Source organism: Mauremys mutica, chromosome 3 (assembly GCF_020497125.1).
Source record: "Mauremys mutica isolate MM-2020 ecotype Southern chromosome 3, ASM2049712v1, whole genome shotgun sequence".
In the NCBI taxonomy this organism is placed as follows: Eukaryota; Metazoa; Chordata; order Testudines; family Geoemydidae; genus Mauremys; species Mauremys mutica.
In genome coordinates this window covers 80602500-80608499 of record NC_059074.1, presented here as the reverse complement: position 1 = coordinate 80608499, position 6000 = coordinate 80602500, and positions in this window count along the sequence as shown.

Genomic DNA, 6000 nt, shown 5'->3' with positions numbered 1-6000 from the left:
TCCTGTCTACCAATAGTGGCCAATGCCAGGTGCCCCAGAGGGAGTGAATCTAACAGGTAATGATCAAGTGATCTCTCTCCTGCTATCCATCTCAACTCTCGGACAAGCAGAGGCTAGGGACCTCCTTACCCATACTGGCCAATAGCCATTAATGGATTTAACCCCCATGAATTTATCTAGTTCTCTTTTAAACCCTGTTATAGTTCTAGCCTTCACAACTTCCTCAGGCAAGGAGTTCCACAGGTTGACTGTGCGCTGTGTGAAGAACTTCCTTTTATTTGTTTTAAACCTGCTGCCCATTAATTTCATTTGGTGGCCTCTAGTTCTTATATTATGGGAACAAGTAAATAACTTTTCCTTATTCACATTCTCCACACCACTCATGATTTTATATACCTCTATCATATCCCCCCTTAGTCTCCTCTTTTCCAAGCTAAAAAGTCCTAGCCTCTTTAATCTCTCCTCATTGGGACCTGTTCCAAACCCGAAATCATTTTAGTTGCCTTCTCTGAATCTTTTCTAATGAGGCAGGTTTTTTTTTAAATAAAAATAGAATATGATCATTTAATTAAAGATGGTATCATAATCTGTATTCCCCAAGGGGCCAAATTAAGGTTTCACAGGCAGCCTTAATTTTGGCATTTCCTACCTTGTGAGTGCTTGACTTTGCAACCTTAATAGTGTTCTTTTAATGTAGTTTTGTGTGTAATTTTATACGTACATCATACAGATTTAATAACATTGGGTGTATGGTGGCAAAATGAATGATTACTTGGGAGGATGTCCCAATCAAGTGTACCCATAGGGGACCTCAGATTGAACCAGCCCTGTAAATGTATGATAGGTAGAGTTCTGCTTGAGAGAGGTGGGTGGCAAAGGCCTGGTGCTGTAGCTGTCTTCATGCTGGCAGCAAAGCTAATGTAAAATGTAGTGCTGAATGAGCCCAGTGAGCTCCTTGTTCTCCATTTCCAGTTTGCACTCCCTCTCCCTCATCACTGGTCATGAGTGTCACCTCTCTCTTCTATCTATTGGCTAGCAGTGGCTTCAGAGAGTTGTAGAGCCTTTCTGCTGGTGACTGCCTCTTCAGAGTGTGGCTGTGAGGTTGTCGTTTATGATCCAGTGAAAGATTGATGTTGCTCCTACAATGGAAATTAGAGCATTCTTTCATTTTCCACGCATCTTCCTTTGTGTTTTATTGTTTTGTCAGGGCTGGGAAAAGGAAGAGATCTTTAAAAAGCTAGTGTGGAACGGCACTGTCTGGGGGAGAAAAGGGGGTCTGAATCCCAAAGAAAAAAGCAATTGAATCAACTGACTATATACAATATTACTATATTATAAAAGTGTATTGAGTCAGGTCCTTAATGAAAGCCAATGGTACACTGGTGATTAATATAACTGTGAAATTTATGTATTAACACTATATGAGGAATTATGGACACTCACTGATATTATGCTTTAAAGTCTGTGACCAAACAAAGGGAGAATCAGGCTTTCTCCCCGAAAGCAGGGAAGGTAGCTACCTACCTCTCTCCAATGTAAACTAAGCATTATGGAATCAAAACAATGGAAACCCCATTTATTTACACTTTTGCCTTAGCTTATGGAACCATACCCTGATTTCAGAGGCCCTGGCAAAAGATGGTTCAATTACACTCTCAGCTGGTGTAGAATGGTTGCTGTTGAAATCCCATTGGAGATGTGTACAGACTTGTTTGGATGCCAGTTTCATCAGTGCTGTCTGCATTACTGTGGCTTGCTGTGCTCTTCACAACCTTTGTGAAGCCAGAGGTGAGCCATTTACTGTGTGTGTATACTATATATATATATATATATATATATATATATAGTCTTTTGTCTGGTGAAAAACATTTCCCTGGAACCTAATTCCCCCTCCTGCCCCTCCATTTACATTAATTCTTATGGGGAAATTGGATTTGCTTAACATCGTTTCGCTTAAAGTCTCATTTTTAAGGAACATTACTACAACGTTAAGCGAGGAGTTACTTTACACAACTGTATTGAGGAATACTGTGAATACTAATTCCTAAATGTGCCTCATCATGTGTTTACTTTTAATTATTTTAAATGCATATTGTATGATGTGATGCAGTGATAGCAATAAACTTCCTTGATAAAATAGAAAGCTTTATTTACAAACATGTATTAGAAAAGTACAACATTCACCCATTACCAGGCAGGCCCAGCCATTACCACACCAACACACCAGTAACAGAAGAATCTTAACAAAACAAACAAACAAACATACACAAAACAAAGTGCATGAACAAGTGCAAACAGTGAAACCACATATAAGACAGAACCCCCCTACTGTTGTATGTCCCCTGGCCCACTGTTCTCCTTTCCCTATTCACTGTGCACTTGTTACCAGGGAAGGGGATTGAGGCATCCACAGGGGAGGGGGTCAACATGGAACTTTCCCTGGGGCAAAGTTGCCCTGCCTTATTGCTCAAGGGGCCAGATTGCATGGGCCATCCAGCCACTGAGTTTTCCAAGCTATCTCTGGACTGCATCACAACAAGGGACTCAGGCTGTGATGCAGCAAGACCCAGTATTCTTGTAGCCATTATTAATATCAGCCACTCAAACAGTTTTCTCTGCTGAGCTCTGTCCTCCTCCCTTAGTCCGTTCCTGTTCCGGGAACTGCAAAGCAAGTGCCTGCACCTGCAATGAAACCCTGTCCTCAAGCTGTGCAGCCTGAATCTTGCCTCTTGTCATACCTTTCCTGTAGCCGCAATCCCTCTGTCTTTAGTACTGGACCTGCTTGTTGGCCCCGTCCAGAACTTCAACCATCTGTTCATCATGGAAACACTTGCTCTTGGAAGTGCCTGTGAAGCTATGTTGAGCCAGGCTTGTGCTGTAGTGTGGGCAAGCTGTGGAGGTATTGCAGCCAGTAGAGGTTGTGTGGCCTGAAAGAAGGACAAGACACAGAGGGTTATTGTCTCAAATAGCTCAGTGCAGAAAAAAATATTGTGGCAATTCAAGGACATAAAATGTTTCTTTTCCTACCTGAACTTCAATATAGTGTGAGAAGGAGGCTTCAGACCACAGATGCTCCCTGCAGGCAGCCTGGTTAATCACAGCAAAGGAAGTGCAGAGACAATGGTAAGTTAAAAATTCAAAGTTTGTTTTTTCCCCCCTAAAAATTGCAGAACTATTTGGGTTTGCATGTCTGTGTGCCATCAGTGGTCATGCTATAAAAGCTTTTTCTATCATTTCAGACCTTCCATTTTTCAGAGGACGTATCAGTCCTTGTAGTGCCTGACTGGCAAAGGAGATGTTGTTCCAAGCTGCTGGAGGGAAATCTTCCAGTTTATGTAATCAAAGTATTCAAATCAAAGTGACCAAAACAGCACATCAGCTATCGAGGTGGCTCTGGAAAATACTCTCTTCCCTGCAGTGTGACTATCGATCTGGAGTTGCTGCTTCAGGAAAAGTTTGCACCTATCAGGACCTAAGATTGGATCAGAATCCATGAGGGGAATCAACAGGATGCTATGTTTGCTTCCACATGGCTCACCCTGTTATGGCTGCATGCAAACACACACAACTCCACAGCCTTCCCCTAATCCCCATCCTCTACTGCCACATTTCTGGACAAAATTTCAAACTGCATGGGCTACCTGTAACTGAAATGGACTGAGCTGTAAGTGGAGAACATTTCCAGCTCCTCCCACCACAGTTCCAGGTGGCTCATTACACAGCTGAGTGGTTGCAGAGCAGTGTACTCACAGGTATGGCAGTGTAAAGTTGTTATTTTAAAGAAACAGGAATGGCCCAAGCAAAAATCGGTGTCTTCTCAAATAAAACAAAAAACAAAAAAACTTTGAAGGCATTTTTACTGTTTACATTTCCCAATTGCCATTTTGAATTCCACGTGGTGGGGAATGAGAAGGGGGAGCCAAGCTGCTGGCATACAATCCACCATTAGCTGATACAGGCTGCTAGCTGGAGCAGCTAGTAACTTTTGCATTGGTTCATAGAGCAGAAATCCCTCATTACTGTATTAATAAACATATAGAGCCAGAAACGTACTGGACTCAGGGGCAGCTTCTGTCCCACCTGTGACGCTGCAGGCTCTGCAGTGGACTGTTCCTCAGGGGGACATCAAACAGCTTCTCTGAGTATGACCCCAGGATGTGCTGCTGCTGCTCCTGTTCCAAAGTCTGCTCTGGGGCCTGTTTCAGGAACAGAATGATTTCACTCTCCTCACTTGGTGCCTGTTGCTGGCTCCCATCAGTCCCTGTGCTGGATTCTGAGGACAGCAGGGCTCCATCCTAGCTGACCAGAGCATCATGAAAAACTGTTGGCTCTGTGCTGGGCGCAGTGCCCAGTATCCAGTCAATCCCCTCATAAAACAGGCATGATATTGGCAGTTGCCTGAGGTGTGGCTCTGGTTCCTGGTCTTCCTGTACTCACTCCTGATCCACTAAATGTGCTTCCTGCACTGGTCACCAGCCTGGTAAATTTGAAAAGCTGCCAGCTTCTTTATTTGCTGGTATGCATGGTCATTCCTGGTCCTCTTACTGAAGTCCACTGTTTTGCTAACCTTGCACAAGAGATTCACCATAATCTGGCTGTGCTCCTGTGACCATGAGGCGGCACACTTTGCGAAAAGCTTGTTCTGGTCAGTCTCCATTGCAAACACAGAAGGCTCTCAGATGGGGTGTTTGCAGCTCGGTGTTCAGAAGACAATGGATAGTTTAAACATTGACGCACAAAGCTGCTGCATTGCAACATGGGGGGCTGCTTTCATTTCCCTGGAATCAACTGGAGATTCTTGGCACAGAGAGGACAAAGAAAGTTGGCCCATGGGATCGTGGGACTTAGGGTGACCAGATGTCCCGATTTTATAGGGACAGTCCCGATTTTGAGGTCTTTTTCTTATATAGGCTCCTATTACCCCCCACCCCTGTCCCGATTTTTCACATTTGCTGTCTGGTCACCCTAGTGGGACTCGTGGCAGACTCCCAGGACCAAAGTCGGGGGCATGGGGAAAAGTGTTGCATCTACACTGCCAAGTAATGGGGTTCAAACCCAGCTTGACTTGGGTTCAAACCCTCCAGTCCCACAAGGTCCTAGATCTGAGCCCAAGTCTGACAGATTTGTGTGTAGACGGAAGGGCTCAAGCCTGAGTCTGAGGCCAAGCTTACATTTCACTGTAGACATACTATTAGGGGTCGTAAGTGGACAGCACCCTCTGAGCCTATGAAAGCTGGATCCTCTTGGCCAGAAAGGAAAGAGCTGCTAGAAATTTGATGAAAGTGAGAAACCTGCTTAGACAAAGATTGTAACTTCCTAAAATTAAGTTTTAGTCACTAAAAAGTGGGTTTTGTTTTGTTTGCAACCAGACCTGTCTCATTGATTCTTGCTTCATATCACTTAAATCTCTGCTCTTTGTTAATAAACTCATTCTGGTTTTATTACAAAACCATCTCAGCACTGTGTATTGATCATGGAGGGTGAATCCTCAGCTAACCTAACAGATTGGTGTGTGTTCAGTCTCTTTGGAGGCAATGAACTTAATGAATTCTGTGGTGAGGCCAGGTTTGCACTGGCAGAGCCATGAAGAGTTTAGTGGCAAGAAAGACAGGCTGGTGTGACAAGGAGCTGACACAGCTTAGCAGCAGCAGCACTTACTCTTGCTGAGGCAGAGGGGTAACACTATGGCTCACAATTCTGGGTGTCCTGAGCATGATGTTACACTACATCTTCCTTTTTATTTGATTTTCTTGTCGGGGGATGGGGCAGTGTTAGGAAAAGGAAGAGGTTTTTAAAAAAAGTTAACGCGGAACAGCTCTCTCAAAAATATGCATTACCGTATTCTGTGGCCTTGAAATTATAATATAGACTTTTAATATTACATTTTCAAGACAATTTTCCATTCTGCCTCCAAATGTTAGGCAGCTATGCAGGTAAATGAGCATTCAGTATGGCAATCAAAGCAAAAAAAATTTACAGAATTTATATTTTTAGATATTC